The sequence below is a fragment of the Bombina bombina genome, chromosome 1 (assembly GCF_027579735.1).
Source record: "Bombina bombina isolate aBomBom1 chromosome 1, aBomBom1.pri, whole genome shotgun sequence".
Classification (NCBI taxonomy): domain Eukaryota; kingdom Metazoa; phylum Chordata; class Amphibia; order Anura; family Bombinatoridae; genus Bombina; species Bombina bombina.
Genome location: NC_069499.1, coordinates 380,460,899 through 380,481,435, shown reverse-complemented (window position 1 = coordinate 380,481,435; position 20,537 = coordinate 380,460,899). Strand labels below are relative to the sequence as shown.

The following is a 20,537-nucleotide window of genomic DNA, read 5'->3' as shown; positions in this document are numbered from 1 at the left end:
CTTCACATGAGGAACACGTATATTCCACTCTTTTTGTAGGTCACAAATTTATATTTAGAAACATTGGGAACTGAGTAGTATCAATTAAAATAATTTTTTAATTGTTTTCTCCTCCTTTAACCCTTTGATGACAGGGTTAATTTATCTACATTGGAACAACGTTCCAATGTAAACAAATTGAAATCCTGCGATCATGCACACGATCGCGAGATTTCACTGATGGGATCGGGTCAGGGGGTGTCCCTGTGACGCTAGGCACGCCCTCCAGACCGCGATCACATCAAGAAAGCGCCGTTGGCTTTAGGACAGCCAACGGTCTATTTTGCCCTAATGGCACTAAAGCCCAGTGTGATTATGACGGAATAGAATGGCATAACGGCGTTAAAAGGTTAAGTAAGCTGACAGTTGTTATAATCTGGTAGAGTTTACTTTGACCATAGAATTTCATTATTTGATGAATAATGTGCTTACATAAGTGTTTTTTCAAAGCTGATAAACAGGCATCGCAGATGACCACCAAAGGCACTGGTCAGAAAAACAAACAAACAAACAATCATATCATTTTGTAGCATTTTATCAAATCTTATAATATAATACTTTAAATTCTTGAGAATCTTAGCTTTAGCTACCTACCTAGGTATGCTAGTCAACAAATAATTTAAGGAAAACAAAGCAAATTTGATAATACAAGTAAAATTGAAACCTTTTAAGAATTGAATGTTCTGTCTAAATCATTAAAGAAAACATTTTGGTTTCAAGCCCTTTTAAATATAGACAAATGTGTCCAAAGAAGGGGACAAGAGTAGAGACTATGCCAGCCAGGAGTTTTGCTCCTTACATCAAGAGTAAGCACCTTCTTTTGTTGTTAATGAGTTACCATGTTTAAAATAAAGCATTGCTCACGTATACAACAGGTAAATCTCTCCTACTGTGTATGCTGCATTATACTATTATGTATGTGACATCTATTTGTTTTTAAACTCCCCAGGAAATCTTTCTCAGGATGCCCATGAGTAAAGACTGCTTAATTGTTCTTTTTTTTCTCCATATTAAATATTAGGCACACCAAAAACTAAATATTCCCTAGTGCATGAAGGCCCATAGCATTTGTATAACCTCAAAGAAGGCAAGAACGCAATTTTATTTTAAACTGGAAAACTAAGAAAAACATATTGATGTGGAAGCACGCACACACACACACACACTTATATATGCACAGATATATATATACCGTATATTTGTATATATATATATATATATATATATTCTTCTCATGTGCCTGCACTCACAATTCCCTTTGGACACCAGGGTGCAAAGTCAAATTAGTAATAGTAGTTCAAGCAGGGACTGCACTCTCTGGATTTAGATAAATAAAGTGTTATTTATTGCATGGTAAAGTTTTGGGGTTCGCAGACCCCTTCCTCAGACCAGAGGAGATATATATATTCTCTTGGCTGTTTTTTGCTGTTTTCTAACTCAACTGTACCAGTGCATAAGCAAATTACATTGTTGCACTCTAACATAGAAATTGAAGAAGTTTAAGATATTCTGCTCACTTCATCTGTAATACAAACCCGCTTCTTCCATGTATATTAACTAAATCCATTTTAAACAAACTACACCTTCATAGTCGCTAATCATGTAAATTATGCTTGTTAAATTTTCATTTCTAATTAATACTCTCCTTTCACTGGCCACTGATTTTCTTCTTAAAGGAAATTACAATAACATTTTTTTTCATTGCATTTAATATATGAAAATAAGATTTATGGTTTTCTTCTGCATGGATGTTTGCTTTTTAGCACATTTCAGAATGTAAAATTAATATTTCTCATTAAGCATTTTGTATCGCTATTTTGATGCAGGAACAAAAGGAATCACAGAACTACGGACAGATTTTTAAGTTTAAAATCAAACAATCCTTCGTTTTTTCCTTACCATGAAAAAGTTTAAGTGACCTATTTAAGAATAATACCGCTTAACAAATACATTAGGGGCGAGTAACATCTGGTGACAAGGCTCTGTCCTATAGTGTTTTGCTCTGTTAATATTCTGCATCTAAAGCAAAAAGTGCTTTCATGAAAATACTTTGGTTAGTGGCAGTTACTCCTTTGGGGAGAAAAAAAATGTCACACCACATTTTCTGTATTTTGCAGTCCTGTTTTCAGGAGTGTCATCTCCCTTGCTTTATTAACATGTAGGGTAAGTGAGGCTGATTTGCTGATGCTATTGAGACAACTTCTAAGATCACTGACTTTACAATTCTATTATTTATGCAATTTTTAAATGAACTCATTCACTTACCACTACTATAGGAAATCATTATATTCTGTAAACCTGTGATTAATATTTTACAGATGTAGGCAATATGTATACAAGAAGTGCATTCATTAAAAGAGAATATCTAAGAAAGCAGCATTCAGAACTAGGACAGTGATACAATGGGGATAGTATCTGCACATGAAACAATGTTACAATATAGCCTCAACTGGTCGCCTTGCAAAGGAAATTCCCCATTGTGTAACATTGTTTACCTGCCCTAAATGTAAATTTGTGTCCTTATTTATAGCAGATTCTCTCAACTTTTCTATCATTTATAGATACTCTTTGTACACCCATTAAACAGACCATCAGACAGATGGATTTTTATGTTCTATGTACTATGTATCATACTTAAAGGGATAGGAAAGTGAAAATGAAACATACATGATTCAGATAGAACATGTAATTTTAAGACACTTTTATATTCACTTCAATTTTCAAATGTGCTTTGTTCTCTTGTTATACCTTGTTGAAAAAGAATCTGCACATATCCTACACTAGTGGGAGCTGGCTGCTGATTGGTGCCTGCACACATTTGTCTCTGATAAATGGCTAACTGAATGTGTTCAGCTTGCTGCCAGTAGTGCACTGCTGTTCCTTCAGCAAAGGATAAAGAGAGAATGAAGCAAATTTGATAATAGAAGTAAATATGAAAGTTGTTTATAATTGTATGTTCTATTAAAATCATGAAAGAAAATGTTGGGGTTTTCTATCCCTTTAAAAGTAGGAATATTTAGGGGTAGAGAGTTTTTCTCAGGGATTTACAGTCTAAATTCTAGAGAGTCCCTTACACATGCATAAAATAACAAATCAGTTTTATTTATTTATTATGATTTTTTTCTTACATATTTTCTAAACTAATCAAAATGATTAGAAGAGCTGTAGAGATGACTAGAATAAATAATATAACAAGAAAGACAAATGAAAACCATAATCAACAATTTATTTACAGGCTGCTCATATCTATTTTGCAGGGATTTTCACAGACATTCATGAAAACAAAATGTATGTGACACAAGTAAAAGGATAGCTTACAGTATATGTATATATATATGTATATAGACTGTATATATATATATATATATATATATGTATATGTATATGTATATATATATATATATATATATATATATATATATATATATATATATATATATATATGAAGAGAGGGGGGTGTTCTGTTAGGACTGAGCCCTACAGAACCTGGTTCGCGCAAGAAGTGGACTAAATAATAAGGTGGAATGGGGATTCAGTAGTGGCAGCCGTTAATCTCAGCTAAAGGGAGGATGTCCTAGGATATCCCTCCAGAAGAAAATGGGGTGTAGTGGGTTTTGAGAAGAGCGCCTCTATAGAAATCTATTCCCACATTCCCTGTATATATTAGTATACAAATATGTGTATCCTTTGTTGAAAAATCATCAACAGAGTAATATAGGATATGTTGAATTGATAATAGGATAAGGTATAATACTGGTTACCAATTGTGGTAGGTACACTCAATTGTGTGTGTTCACATATGTTCCATACATGTATTACTGCGTATAGTTAAAAACACAATAAAAGAAAAAAGTCCAGCCACAAATTAAATGTGAAAAGGAAATATTGCAAGTGAAAAAATGCTTATCACGCTTAATCCAGTAGGTATTGCACTTACTAGAACAAACCTCAATCGTATGAGGTAAGTTGCCGCCTCTTGTAAGTGAGAAACTTCCGGAAAAGGTGTAGGTAGATGCCAGGCCGTCTGTCTTTTATCTTCTCCTCTCAGAGTATGGATTCTGTATCTTTTCTTCTCCTCTCAGAGTATGGATTCTGTGTTCTGTGTCTTGCCTTCTCCTCTCAGAGTATGGATTCTGTATGCTGATGATGGAGAGTCTCTATACATATATATATGTTCTATACAGGAAGTGCATGCTGACGGATAGACACTATAACCAATCAAGCACCACACTATTTTCTAAGGGGCGTGCCACCGCCCGGCTCTTAGAGACAGAGACAGGAGACACATTTAGAACGAACACCCTCTGAGGAAGGAGCAACAAATTAAGCTTTGAAACGCGTAAGGGATTTACTTTATACTATTGCATTAGTCAAGGATTTTTACCTTGACAATATTGGTACTATTTGCTATTCGTACACACTTCTACATACTACTGTTTGTATGAAAACTATTTGCTACCTGGTTTTGTAACAAACAGACATTACCGGATCTGTTGCTTTGTAAGATCCTGCTTTTTAAAGAAAATAACATCCACAGCTCAGATCCACGAAGTGGAATACCACAAGTTACCATTGAGTGTCTGTTACATACCTCATATGTTTGAGGATTGAACATGTGAGTGGCCATTTGTCTTTTTTATACAATTGCTTTTATTTTAATAAAATGATTTTACGCTATGTATCTCTCTTCTGCCTTTATTTCTGCATAATACTGCGGGGAATTTGGAGACTCTCCATCATCAGCATACAGAATCCATACTCTGAGAGGAGAAGGCAAGACACAGAACACAGAATCCATACTCTGAGAGGAGAAGAAAAGATACAGAATACAGAATCCATACTCTGAGAGGAGAAGATAAAAGACAGACGGCCTGGCATCTACCTACACCTTTTCCGGAAGTTTCTCACTTACAAGAGGCGGCAACTTACCTCATACGATTGAGGTTTGTTCTAGTAAGTGCAATACCTACTGGATTAAGCGTGATAAGCATTTTTTCACTTGCAATATTTCCTTTTCACATTTAATTTGTGGCTGGACTTTTTTCTTTTATTGTGTTTTTAACTATACGCAGTAATACATGTATGGAACATATGTGAACACACACAATTGAGTGTACCTACCACAATTGGTAACCAGTATTATACCTTATCCTATTATCAATTCAACATATCCTATATTACTCTGTTGATGATTTTTCAACAAAGGATACACATATTTGTATACTAATATATACAGGGAATGTGGGAATAGATTTCTATAGAGGCGCTCTTCTCAAAACCCACTACACCCCATATATATATATATATATATATATATATATATATATATATATATATATATGTAACATGTAATTGTTAAAATTAAACTTTAGTAGTTCAAATAGATCATGTAATTTTAATTGGTTTCATGCAAGCATTAATGCACTACTGGGAGCAAGCTGGACACACCAGTAAGCCAATTATAAGTGGTATATGTGCAACCACCAATCAGCAGCTAGCTCACAACGCCTGAGCCTACCTATGTATGCTTTCTACAAAGGATATGAAGAAAACAAAGCATATTAGATAATAGAAGTAAATTGGAAAGTTGTTTAAAAATGTATGTTCTATCTAAATCTTGACTGAACATTTTCGGCTTTCTTGTCCCTTGAAGGCTACAGTTGTTTTGAATGAACCCCTTTGTTCAGTGTGTAAGGAAAATTCTCATATACATGTGTGAGATTAACCTATTGCAATCTGAATCCATCATCACCTCTGCTAAACCATTTGAATGTCAGTTATATCTCAGTGATGGAAATACTGGGTATGTTTGCTTAATATCTATATTGTCACTTTCAGTATTATTTTTTACAATATTTACATTTATTGATTTTAAAGCGCTATTTCCTGTTTGTGTGATCTACATCTGAAATCAAGAAGAAGACTATGAGTTTCTATTAGAAGGACATATGTTATCTTATACAGGATTTAAATAGTACTGAAACTGTAAAATATGAAACTGCTCCATTGCAATATTGCATATATTTAATAACGATGTTAAAACAAGAACGCACCTTTGTGAACTTGTTTGTATAGAAAACACGCCTATGTGCACACAGAGTACTACATTGTTGAACTCCGATTTGCAAAGGAATGACTCAGATTAACAGTTCAAAAGTTATAGGTGCATTTTCCTATAAAAACTTGTTTAATGTCCTTTAAACAGTAAAATAATTATTCTAAATAACTTACATAGATGACAGTTTACTTCCAAATCTCACATTTTCTTCATGAGATTTAATACAGTTAAAAGTTGTGCTCTCAAATATCAAGAGATGCTCCTTTTATATTGTCGTTTACTAACAAACAGGCTTTGAACTGCTAGTGCTTGTTAAAAAATTGTTCTCAAATACTGACAAAAGGAATTAGCTGCAAATGACAAAACTTATAGATCCCAGACGTTATGAGACCAAACTGCCAATATTGTATGATTTTTAGAAAAACTAAAAAAAAACAGGATTGAAGATTATCATTGATCATAATTAACATTTTAATAAATTGATATAATTCAACTTTATGTGTCTCTTTAACACATTTGAATGGATATTTAAACATGTTTTCAAATAACTATTTTAAAGCATTTTCTGCCTGGAAGCTTGATATAGGCTAAGAATAGAATGCGTCCTAAATAACCAATTCTACTAGTCTTTATTTTTTTTCCATTCAAATGAATAGAGCAGCAGGAGCTATAAATACAAATCTGTCATTTAGTCACTTTGTTTAGATTTGAATATACAATCTCCATAGGATAAAAATATTTTCATGTAAGTTAAGAGTATATATTTTATTGTAAATAAAGCATATCATGACCTAAATCTGTTTTTAACTGCTCATTTTATTTAATCAGCAGATGTTCAGATAAATAGCTCATTGTTTTCCTCCTAAAGCTTCATATGTGTGTGTTTTCACGTATCTCTATGCAGGAGCACACTGCTTTAAAGTACAATACAAACAAAGGGAGCTTTACCATTAAAGGGACAGTCATTTTGAAAATCTTTAGGGCTAGATTGCTAGTGTAGTGCTAAATTATTGTGCTCCCCCAGACGGGCTAATTATTCAACCATTACAAGTGGCTGGTTATTGCTACTGCAGGCTCGTGGTAGCAATTCGTGCTTATAAAATTAACTAGAGATAGGATCTCTGGTTAATTTTATAAATCTGCCCCAAATGCCCCCAAAATACTGTCTAGTTTAGTTTATTAAAAAATAAAGATGGCAGTGTTTTTTAATAAACCTACTGCATTAGGCAGTATTTTTGGGTTAAAGTTGGTCGGAGTGGGGTGTTAGAATAAAAATGGCACTGAAAAGTGCCTTTACATTGCTGTCAATGGAATCTGTGTGTTCCCTGTAAATATATTGTTTTAGTACCCTTAATGAATCCATGCAATTTATGTAACAATAATAAAAAAAGTGGTTTGAAAATAAATAAATAAATAAATGTTAGTTTATGTCTACTATCTTGATATATGTGTAAATAAAATAACCATATAAAATACAATCCCCTGTTCTTGTACTTGTTGAATGCTTAAAGGGATACTAAACCCATTTTTTTTTTCTTTCATGATTCAGGTAGAGCATGCAATTTTAAGCAGCTTTCCAATTTACTTCTATTATCAAATTTTCTTTGTTCTCTTGCTATCTTTATTTGAAAAAGAAGGAATAAAAGCTTTGGAGCCAGCACATTTTAGGTTGAGAACCTGGGTTGCACTTGATGATTGGATGGCTAAATGCAGGCACCAATCAATAAGCCCTATCCAGGGTACTGAACAAAAAATAGGCCGGCTCCAAAGCTTTCATTACTGCCTTTTCAAATAAAGATAGCAAGAGAACAAAGAAAAAATGATAATAGGAATAAATTAGAAAGCTGCTTAAAATTACATGTTCTCTCCGAATCATGAGAGAAAAAATATGGGTTCAGTATCCCTTTAATAAAAAAATCTGACATATATTTTCTGTATTCTTTAGTAGAGATACTCAGTCTGTATTTTGTATCCAAAATTCTGGGGTTTTTTTTGTACTTTTCTGAACCTAAGAAATATGTAAGGACATGATAGAGTTAACCTTTTAAATAGAAGCTTTTGACTAAACCACTTTGACATAATAGTCATGAAGGTTTCCAAAACGTATTTTATTTTAAAAATGGTTATAACAAGTAATATTTCTACCAAATGTTTGTCATGATTTATTAGTAATAATGAACAGTATCCAAGAATAATTAGTGGAAACATAACATTGTTCAATTTAGAGAAAACATGGCATAAATACAATAAAAAAAATATTAAATATTTGTAATGTTTAAACAAAACAGAAAAAGGTTATATGAACTGAATCAACACATTAATTGTCATTGCTGGATTACAGAAGTCTCTAATTTTATGTTGCCTTAATGTGAATAGATAGCTCTAAATTCTAAATTCCTATTTTATTAAGGGTATACATGTGTCATTTTGTTTTTAGTTACACAGTTTAACCCACATGAATGTGTACAAAAGACTAACAATTGAGGAAAAAATATTTTTTCTAGTATAAACATAAACCAAATACAAATATTATCTCCCTCATCATCATATATAAACAATGTGGCTACATCTGACAAAAAATATGAGATTTTTAGCTGAGTTTTCAGGAGCATCCATGGCTTCGTGTCATTTTGCTCAGGTGATGTTCACTAAAGCCGTAATCTCATGTCTCCTGGCAATGTTTTAGTGCCAATTTGTGCATCACTGTGCCAGTATGTTGTCCCCATGCATACTTATTTAGTGCCAAATTATCTGCTTTGGTCTGGCAGAAACATCGTGTAAAATATGTAAATCAAGCAAAACAGACAAAACCATTTTACTGATACATAACAACATTTCATTAAAATGAAATATTTTGGGGTAATTGCAAATATAATATATGGAGCTTAGCCAAATGTATTTATGTATACTTTTCAGAACAAAGTAAGTTATGAAATACTAAAAAGTTTGCTCACACAATATCTATCTATTTATATATTCAGGTCTTTATTTCATATTTGTTATAATTAAAATAATAAGGTATTAGACAATATAAAATAGAAAGGGCCAGATTACAAGTGGTACATTTACAGTTACGCACAAGCAAAAAGGGGTTTATTGCAGGTGTTTACAAGTGTTGGGTTTACCACTTGTATTACAAGTTGAAAGTAAACGCGATCGCTTGAGCGCAATTGCAATTTACGCTAAAATGATTACTGTATCCTCAGAGCTCTGGTTAACTGTTTTGTAAAACAAAAAAAGCATAACAAAACATCAACATTACATTACAAATTACAGTTACTCTCATAATAACACTATCTGCTAAAAATTATTCTGAAAAATATTGCGCAAAAACAAAATGTATGCTTACCTGATAAATTTCTTTCTTTCCGGATATGGTGAGTCCACAACGTCATCAATTACTGTTGGGAATATCACTCCTGGCCAGCAGGAGGAGACAAAGAGCACCACAGCAAGGCTGTTAAGTATCACTTCCCTTCCCACAAACCCCAGTCATTTGACCGAAGGAAAATGGAAAAAGGAATAATACAAAGGTGCAAAGGTGCCTGACGTTTAGTCAAAAATAACTGTCTTATTCAACGGGTGGGGTTGTGGACTCACCATATCCAGAAAGAAAGAACTTTATCAGGTAAGCATAAATTTTGTTTTCTTTCCTAAGATATGGTGAGTCCACAATGTCATCAATTACTGTTGGGAATCAATACCCAAGCTAGAGGACACAGATGACTAGGGAGGAACAAGACAGGTAGACCTAAACAGAAGGCACCACCGCTTGAAGGACCCTACTCCCAAAAGAAAACTTCAGCCAAGGCAAAAGTATCAAATTTGGAAAATTTGGAAAAAATATGTAGAGAGGACCAAGTAGCAGCCTTGCAAATCTGATCCACAGAAGCTTCATTCTTGAAGCCCAAGAAGAGGAAACAGTCTTTGTGAAAAGACCGCAATTCTCTCAGGAGGCTACTAACCAGCAGTCTCATAAGCAAAAGAATAATACTTCTCAACCAGATAGAAAGAGAAGTAGTAATAGCCTCCTGACCTTTACATTTTCCAGAAAAACAAACAAACAAGGTAGAGGACTTGTGAACATCCTTAGTCGTCTGTAGGAAGATTCTAGAGCACGCACAACATCTAGATAGTGCAACAAACATTCCTTATGAGAAGAAGGATTATGACATAGAGAAGGAACAACAATTTCCTGATTAATATCTCTAACAGAAACTACTTTAGGTAGAAAACCCAGCTCCGTATGAAGAACCGCCTTATCAGTGTGAAAGACAAGAAAAGCGTGAAAGATAAAATAAGGTGAATCACACTGCAAAGCCGAGAGCTCCGAGACTCTCTGAGCAGAAAAAATAACAATAAGAAACAAAACCTTACTATCTATGGAATGCAAAGGCTCAAACAAAGCCTGCTGCAAAACTATAAGAACAAGGTTAAGGCTCCAAGGAGGAGCAACAGACTGAAACACAGGCCTAATTCTGACCAAGGCCTGACAAAAGGATAGCACAACTGGCCATCTGCCAGACGCTTGTGTAACAAAATAGAAAATGCAGAAACCTGATTCTTCAGAGCACTGACTGACAAAACTTTCTCTAGACCTTCCTGGAGAAAAGACAAAATCCTAAGACTCCTGACCCTACTCCTAAAGTAGACTCCAGATTCACACCAATAAAGGCGTTTACGCAATTCCACAGGGTAATTCTTTTGAGTAACAGGCTTGCGAGCCTGAATCATGATCCCAATGACCGACTCAGAAAAACCACACTTAGACCAAACTAAGCGTTCAATCTCCAAGCAATCAGCTTTAGCGGAATGAGATTTGGTTGAAGGAAGGGATCCTAAATTAGAAAGTCCTTCCTCAGACAATCTCCCAGGCAGAAAAGGTGACATCTCCACTAGGTCTGCATACCAGATCCTGCAAGGCCACGCAGGGGCTATTAAAAGTACCGATGCTCTCTCCTGTTTGATATGAGTAATGACTTATGGAAGGAAGGCAAAACGGAGGAAAAGGTATGCAAGACTGAAATCCCAAGAAAAAAACTGCCAGAACATCTACCCGGGCGGTCTGCGGATCACTTGACCTAGAACCGTGCCTTGGAAGCTTGGAGTTTTTTCGAAATGCCCTCAAAAGCCAACTCCTGAACCCCCCCTCCATTTGAGGGTTTACCTGGAGAACACCTCCAGATGGAGAGTCCACTTACCGGGAAGAAATGTCTGTCTGTTCAGAAGTCTGATTCCCAGTTGACCACCCCTGGAAAGTGGGTGACAGACAGCAATTGTGAGCTTCCACCCACTGACAATCCAAGCCACCTTCTCCATGGCTAAGAAACTCTGAGTTCCTCCCTGATGGTTGATGTAAGCCATTGAGGTGATCTTGTCCGACTGGAACCAAGCTAAGGACGACTGAGGCCAAGCCATCAGAGCATTGTAAATCACTCTCAACTCCAAGATGTTAAAGAGGAGAGCAGACACTTCTGTGCCTTAAACAAGTCCCAGACTGCTTCCCAGCCCAGCAGGCTGGTGTCCGTGGAAACAGCACCCAGTAATGTCTCCAGAAGCATGCGCCCTGAGACAGATACTCCTGAAAAAACACCATGGGAGAAAGTCTCTTGTTGATTGAACTAGATCTATTCTCTGAGACAGATACAAACGTTCTCCATTTTATGGAAAAAAGCAAAGGGAATGATGTCCATGGGAGCCATCAGACCAATTCCCTCCAAACATTGAGTCACTGAAAAGAGAAGGAAAATTAACTGCAGCTAGATGCAAACTCTCAACCCTCTGGTTTAAAGATGGCTTATCTATCTACTAGACCCCTAGAGCTTGCTGTTGGCCGGACAGTAGACTGAAGAGAGAGGAAAAGGAATAAATCCTTGATTAAACCCTTGTAGATGGAACAAAGGAACTGCTGGGACTTAACCCTAAAGGAGCCTGGTTATTAAGAGCAGTGTTACAGCTCATTTTAGTGGCTTTAAGGCATAATCTGGAGAACTTTTGATGCTTGATTGAGAGCCTACCTCACAAAATCCCACACTATAGCTACTACATCTGCTTACACCTATTACTCTGGAGGGTCGGGGCTCCACTCTGGAGTGACAGAAGACATCTGTTGAAGTGCCAGATCAGAGGAGCTGTGAGGACTGGGCCCCGATTTGCTGCCATTGTTGAATTTAGCTTCGTCTCAGAGACTAACTCGAGGAGGATTGAGATTGAGCCAGCATAATGCAGCCCTTTGCCTCCTGGAAATCCCAATCCACCTCTGAGGGTGCTGGAGACCATACCTGCCTCCAGATGAGTAGCAGACCTGGTCAGATCACCCCGCCTCACTCCCTGCATCACAGTGGGGGAGACCGCCATCTTGGGTCAGGAGCTGAGGTAGACATCTGTGCGGTGAGCCTTGCTATTGCCCTCCTGGGCGCGATCCCTCCCTGAGGTTGGCGAACAGATCGCCAGTCATCGCGGCTCACCGGATCTACATAGAAGAGCCCAAGGATACCTGCACACAGCAGAGCACAAGAAGCAGACACCATCTTGGACCTGTGACCGAACCGCATGATCTCATGCTAGCTGGTCCCTCAAGGAGTGTCTTTTCCCTGCTGCCACCAGTGAAAAGTGTATAGCTGTCAGGGGTCTCCAACGGTGAAGTGCTGTTCCCGGGCCTGGATGCAGGTGAGATCCTTTGCTGCTAGCTCGGCACTCTGACTTTGAGGTACCCACGTGGAGGCTTAAGTGGGCCTCTCATTAGACCTAGTCCGTATCCTCCATTAAAGTAGTGGGGCCCCTAGACGTTTGGACTATAGCCCATGGGGTGGACAGAGAGAGGGGCAGGAATTAGTTATAACCAAAGGAGCAGGAAAATGGTACACACACCACATCCCAAAACATAAAAAGGAAATAAAAATAAAGAAAGGCAAAATAACCACTACCACCCCAACAGGATAGCTGCCTTATTGGTCCCCACATATCTTCAGCACCTAGTCTAGCCGGTGCAATCTTTAAGAGTCCCTAGTGGGTGAGATCTTTTCATATTAGGTATTGTGCTAAGTGTATAGTTCCCTATGTTTATATATAAGTCCTGTACTTACACAGCTCACCAAATCTCAGCCCTATAGTTGGCCCTGCAGTCCACTATCTCATTTTGATTGCACACTCCTGCTTTTGATACCAACAATTTGCCCCCTACAAACACCTTGAAGATCCTGCAGGGGCCACTTAGACTCAGCAAGACTGCATTGTTCCCCTCATGTTGTAATATCTGACTCTCAAAAGGGACTAACTGGCAATATCAAGTTTGCCCTACCACAGTTCAGCTTACTATACCCTGGCAGAAGTACACTCTCAGTGTCGTTGCTGGTACTGTGGCCGCAAACTGCACCAGCTGACTCTTTTGCTATAAATAACACAGGATACCTAGCCGGGCTGCACAGGGTCTACCCAATACCATATATATTATCCCTGGAACTATATTTTCCCTAACCACTTTCCTACCAGAAGGCTCCTTACAGAAAGCCTTTCAACAAGTCTATTGCTTCTGCTTATTATTTACTCTGAAGTAGATAGTGCTTTTTTTTTCTCCACTGATTGTATCATAAACAGGGACTATCCTGGACTCACTATTTACTACCTGTATTGCACTGTGTTGTTTTATTTGTCTATAGCAGCTGCGTCAGCTTTGCTGTCTTTGGGTTAATAGCCCAAAGTGTAGTGCCATTTTACTAACACCTTTTCTTTACAGGCCTCCAGGGTTGATATAACTCCACAAATAGTCGGTTTTCATATACCTTGGTTTTTTGTTGTGCTTAAAATTGTGACCCCCCCCTTGAGGTACTGTAATATGTGTACTCCCTCAAGACTCATCCTTTCCGACCCAACTAGTATGGGTTGGTCACTTCCGCTTCCCCTTTCCCCTTCCTTCGGGTCGTATCCCTTGTTCCCCGAGTCGAGAGGGGACCATGTAGTCCTTGATGAGTGACAAGTTTTGAGCGCTGATGAGGTTTGGTATCATAATATCCTTAGCTGTCTGTTTTTGCTAGGCCTGCATCAGCTCACTGATCAAGTTCCTTTACCTTATATATTGCTAGTAAGACATTGGTAGACTCTTAATACGAGTACAGTCAGTCTCACAATTCACCTCAACTTAAGACCCCAACTAACTACCTTTCCCCTCCCAACCCTTGGCAATAGATTATAATTCACTGACTTCCCTTCCAGACCTAGGGTTACTCCCTATGTAGTCAATAAATTAATTGCCATGTCCTAGGAGTCTTGATGGGATGTCACCAACCCCTGCTCCGCAGCTAATTGTCATAACTGCCTAAGTTCTTTGCCTTATCCTTTGTATAGCTGTGTCTTTTCACACTTACATAACTCCTCCCCAACAAGCAGTTTAAATTTCCCTCCTACTCATACCAAATTGCTTGATTGTTGAATCCAGCTTCTCACCCTCTAACCTCCTTGCAACCTTTGAGACAGACGCTGCTCACCTCTCTACCAAACACAGGACCGGAACCGGCAAGCGGTGACGTCACACGCCATCGCACACGCTGCAATTTCCCCAAACTCTGCAAGGGAACTCCACTCTGTCCGGACAGACCTCACCCTTTACTACTACTAGTAAGTCTCAAAAGCGCTTCCTTCATACTCATACCGCAGTAACTTACGATTATTCAGTAATTACTCCTGACATGCCTCAGAATCTTAGTTAGGTTTCTTTCATATTTAAACGCTCTATTCTACCTATATTCTTAATTGTTCACTCTCAATACCTAACTACTGCCTAAATCTCATTAGCTTTATTTGTTGCATTAAAGTTGTACACTATGTCTGCTGCCAATAAAGATTAGATATGGTCTGTCTAAAACTTTAACTTGCAATTGCATGTTCTTATATGTGGGAACCAGTTTGACAATACTGAGTGGGGCTAAAGGCTCTGAGGTCTCAGCCATTGTCACACCTATCCTTATAATAAAAGTGAACTGTATCTATTGATTCTGAACCTTGCTGCCTTCCCTCACCTACACAGAATCACTGATACTTTCACTACACTCCTAAGCCTGCAGTTGTGGTCCTAAAAATTCCCTCTCTCCTTTACAGGGGTGAGATTATCTTCCACAGGCTGACAATAACAATCAAGCCTATACTATGGACCCAGCAGCCTTATTATCTCATGTAGAGAAATTAACTCAAACTGTAGATAACCTTACAACAGGGTTAAATACACTACAATTAGAAAACTCTGCCCTAAAGCAATACATCAATGAAAAAATTGATACCCTCACTACACGTATTAGTTCTAGTGAACCCCAACCTAATCCCCCACAAACATTTAGTGGTATTCGTTCAGAATTTAGGGAATTCAAAAACTCATGTTCCTTATATTTTCAATTAAAACCTAAAACATACTTCAATGATCATTTGAAGGTTCTCACCACAATCTCCTATCTGCGTGGCGAACCACGTATATGGGCAAATTTGTTTTTTGAAACCAATGACCCATTGCTGTACTCATTTGATCAGTTTTTTAAAGCAATGGGACAGCTTTATGACGATCCCTACAAACAGCTGTCTGCTGAGACAGCAATGAGGTCTCTGAGACAACATAAAAGGCCTGTGGAGGACTACATCGCAGAGTTTAAGAAATGGTCCCCTGATACACAGTGGAATGACCTTTCCTTGCGCAATCAATTCCACCTAGGCCTCTCAGATACTCTCAAGGATGAGCTAGCCAGACAACCCCTCCCAGAGACTTTAGAACTCCTAATAGATGCTAGCATCACATTAGATAGACGCATCAGAGAGAGACGCTCAGAAAAGTCACACTTAGAAACATCCACTAAACAAACAGTTACTACTCTGCATCCACCTAAGACAACTACAAAAGCCTCTGAAATCCCTATGGAACTCGGGTTCATCAGAGGTCCATTAACTCTACAGGAAAAATTAAGAAGAAAAGCTTTAGATCTCTGTATGTATTGTGGAGGGATCGATCACTCTGTAAAGGACTGCTCTCAATTACAGCGTAGGAAGGGTAAGATGAACACCACAAGTATATGTTTATCTGCTAAACAAACACAATCTAATCATTGCTCCCTTCCTATCTTATTACAGTGGGATCAGCAAAGACTCAACTCACAAGCAATCCTTGACTCTGGCGCCAGCCACAATTATATAGATTACCAATTCACTACTGTAAATAAAATTCCACTAGTTAAGAAAATGGTGCCTAGTGTACTTCGTTTTATTGATGGTAAAGAAATTACATCAGGACCCATCTTATACCACACCATACCTTTAAGGCTTACCACACATGACCAACACACAGAGTTTCTTACTTTTGATGTTATACCCTCACCTCTATATCCCATTATACTTGGTATCAGTTGGTTTAAACAACACGATCCCACTATACAATGGTCAACTTCACATGTCATCTTTGATTCTCCTTATTGTAAAAATTTGTGTCTCCATCATGAACAAATTTTACTTGATGTTCCTTTACAAATCCCCAAGGAATACATAACATTCGCTGATGTCTTTGACAAAAAAGAATCAGAGAATCTACCCCCTCATAGGGTTTATGACTGCCCTATAGATCTCCTACCAGGAGTTGATATACCTTACGGCCATATATTTCCCCTCTCTGATCCTGAGTTACAACATCTAAAAACTTATTTGGCAGATAATTTGAAGAAAGGCTTTATACGTCCTTCCACCTCCCCAGCTGGGGCTGGTATCTTTTTTGTTAAAAATAAAGATCAATCCCTAAGACCCATTATTGATTACAGAGAGTTAAACAAGCGTACGATAAAAAACCGCTATCCACTGCCTTTAATTCCTCAACTCTTTGATAGATTACAAAATGCTACTATATACACTAAATTAGATCTAAGAGGGGCTTACAATTTGGTACGAATAAAGGAGGGTCATGAATGGCTTACAGCATTCCGTACACGTTACGGCCTTTTTGAATATACTGTGATGCCATTTGGCCTCTGTAATGCCCCGGCTACCTTTCAGTACTTCATAAATGATATTTTCAAGGATTTTTTGGATTTATTTATGGTAATATATTTGGATGACATACTCATATTCTCTACCTCACTTACTGAACACATCAAACATGTCACCCTAGTATTAACACGGTTACGAGAGAATTCTCTTTATGTTAAACTAGAAAAATGCCTATTTCACTCCAAAGAAATTAAATTCCTAGGTTATATTGTATCACCCCAAGGTATCCAGATGGATAATGATAAGATATCGGTAATTCAAAATTGGCCTTCCCCAAAAAGTAAAAAGGATATACAAAGGTTCATGGGTTTCGCCAATTTCTACAGAAAGTTTATTAAAAATTTTGCTGACTTGACTAGACCATTAACTAACTTGACCAAATCTGACACACACTTCATATGGAACGATGATTTAGAAGAAATATTCAACTTCTTAAAAAAAGCTTTCACTACGGCCCCTATCCTCCAATTCCCTAATTCTGAGTTGCAGTACATCTTGGAAGTGGATGCATCTAATTATGCTTTAGGAGCAATCCTCTCACAGAGGCAGACTCCAAAAGATCCTCTGCATCCTGTTGCCTTCTATTCACGAATTCTTAATTCAGCTGAAATAAACTACCCAATAGGTGATAAAGAACTGTTAGCAATCAAAACATCATTGGAACAATGGAGACACCTTCTAGAAGGGACCCTTCTTCCAATCTTGATTTACACGGATCACAAAAATCTAGAATACCTACAATCTAATAGGACTCTCAGCGCACGACAGGTCCGATGGAACCTATTCTTGGCTAGATTTAATTATCTTATCACCTACCGTCCTGCAAACAAGAACAAGAAGGCTGATGCCCTTTCAAGACACTTGGTGGACCAAGTGTCACATCCAAACCTTTCACCTCTAATTCCTCTTGACAGATTCTTAGCTTTAACTACAGAACAAAACATTCAGTTCAAATCAGCACAACAGGCTGACTCAAATAAACCATTACAGGTCTTGGATTTACACTCGGATGGGTTGTATTATTATCAACAACAAATTTATGTACCCAACAGTCTCAGAGCAACAGTCTTAAAAACTTTACATGATTCTCCATCTGCTGGACACATGGGCATAAAGAAAACTCAAGAATTAGTCTCCAGATTCTTTTGGTGGCCTACCTGCCTCACTGATGTTGAGGATTACGTTAAAACCTGCTTAATCTGCGAAACTACAAAAAAAAGGGAGGACTCCCCCTTACGGGAAATTGATCCCATTACCGACTCCTGACCGTCCTTGGAAGGACATAGCAATCGACTACATAGTCGACCTACCTATTTCTGAAGGGAATAACACCATATTAGTAGTCGTAGACCTATTTAGTAAAATGGCACATTTCGTGCCCTACCATAAGCTCCCAACTTCTTCTGAAACCATTTCCTTAATGATACATCATATATTCAAGTATCACGGACTCCCGAATAGTATCACCTCAGATAGGGGAACTCAATTCACCAGCCAATTCTGGAAACAACTTTGTCACTCATTGGGTATTTCTAGACGTCTCAGTACCTCTTTCCATCCCCAAACTAATGGCCAGACTGAAAGGACAAACCAGTGCATTGAACAATATTTGAGATGTTTCATTTCAGCTAAACAAGATACCTGGACGCAACTACTACCATTCGCAGAATTCGCCTTCAACAATTCCATTCATTCCTCTACAAAGTTCACACCGTTCTTCATTAATTATGGTTTCCATCCTTCTTTTGAATGGCATTCTATGGACAGCAACAGCTGTCCTGTTGTGAATGACCTCATCAACACTATTAGTGAATCTTTTTCACTAACTGCTGAAAATATTCGCATCGCCAAGGATCGCTATAAATTCCATTTTGATAAAAAAAGGATTTCCTCGCCTAAATATAGAGTAGGTGACTATGTTTGGTTATCAACACGTAATCTACATTTACCCCTTCCTTCCAGGAAATTATCTTCCAGCTTCATTGGACCATTTCCCATCATAAAAATTGTGAATATGAACGCTGTTACCCTCGCATTACCAGCAAATCTGAAATCCCATCCTACCTTTCATGTGTCTCTCCTCAAGCCTTATAGACAACTTCGTCACCATGATCCTTCTATTCCTCTACTTCCTCATCTACCGGATGCCTCCCTGGAGTATGAGGTACAAGATGTCTTGGACTCCCGACGTTTTCGTGGGCAGCTTCAGTATCTGGTCCATTGGAAGGGCTACCCTGATTCGGAGGACTCCTGGGAACCGGCTTCCAATCTCTCTGCCCCCCGATTGGTGGCCAGGTTCCATGAACGTTATCCTGATCGTCCTGGACTCGATCCCCGGAGTTGATCTTTGGGGGGGGGGTCCTGTCATAACTGCCTAAGTTCTTTGCCTTATCCTTTGTATAGCTGTGTCTTTTCACACTTACATAACTCCTCCCCAACAAGCAGTTTAAATTTCCCTCCTACTCATACCAAATTGCTTGATTGTTGAATCCAGCTTCTCACCCTCTAACCTCCTTGCAACCTTTGAGACAGACGCTGCTCACCTCTCTACCAAACACAGGACCGGAACCGGCAAGCGGTGACGTCACACGCCATCGCACACGCTGCAATTTCCCCAAACTCTGCAAGGGAACTCCACTCTGTCCGGACAGACCTCACCCTTTACTACTACTAGTAAGTCTCAAAAGCGCTTCCTTCATACTCATACCGCAGTAACTTACGATTATTCAGTAATTACTCCTGACATGCCTCAGAATCTTAGTTAGGTTTCTTTCATATTTAAACGCTCTATTCTACCTATATTCTTAATTGTTCACTCTCAATACCTAACTACTGCCTAAATCTCATTAGCTTTATTTGTTGCTTTAAAGTTGTACACTATGTCTGCTGCCAATAAAGATTAGATATGGTCTGTCTAAAACTTTAACTTGCAATTGCATGTTCTTATATGTGGGAACCAGTTTGACAATACTGAGTGGGGCTAAAGGCTCTGAGGTCTCAGCCATTGTCACACCTATCCTTATAATAAAAGTGAACTGTATCTATTGATTCTGAACCTTGCTGCCTTCCCTCACCTACACAGAATCACTGATACTTTCACTACACTCCTAAGCCTGCAGTTGTGGTCCTAAAAATTCCCTCTCTCCTTTACAGGGGTGAGATTATCTTCCACAGGCTGACACTAATACATGTAAAACATTATAATCCATTCGAGTTAACCTGTCTTTCAGAATGCAATTTTGCAGGGCCACTTAACACCTTTTCCTTTTCTACCAGGAGCTTTGACCTTGTAATTCTTAAAGATGCCTCATACCTCTAGGAGACAAACAAAGACCCCTACTGTCACCAAAAAGACAGTTTATGATCATTTTACCCAATCTGGAAAAGTTCCTACCATAGATCCAAATGCAGAGCTCAGTGACCCTGATTC

At 38.1% G+C, this 20,537-nt stretch overlaps 1 protein-coding gene across 1 annotated transcript in view; it reads right to left on the bottom strand.

The window, feature by feature from the left end:
• ARHGAP15 (Rho GTPase activating protein 15) overlaps positions 1–20,537 on the bottom strand; it is a 1,708,250-nt gene that overhangs the window by 1,359,220 nt on the left and 328,493 nt on the right. The gene's annotated exons all lie outside the window — the stretch shown is intronic.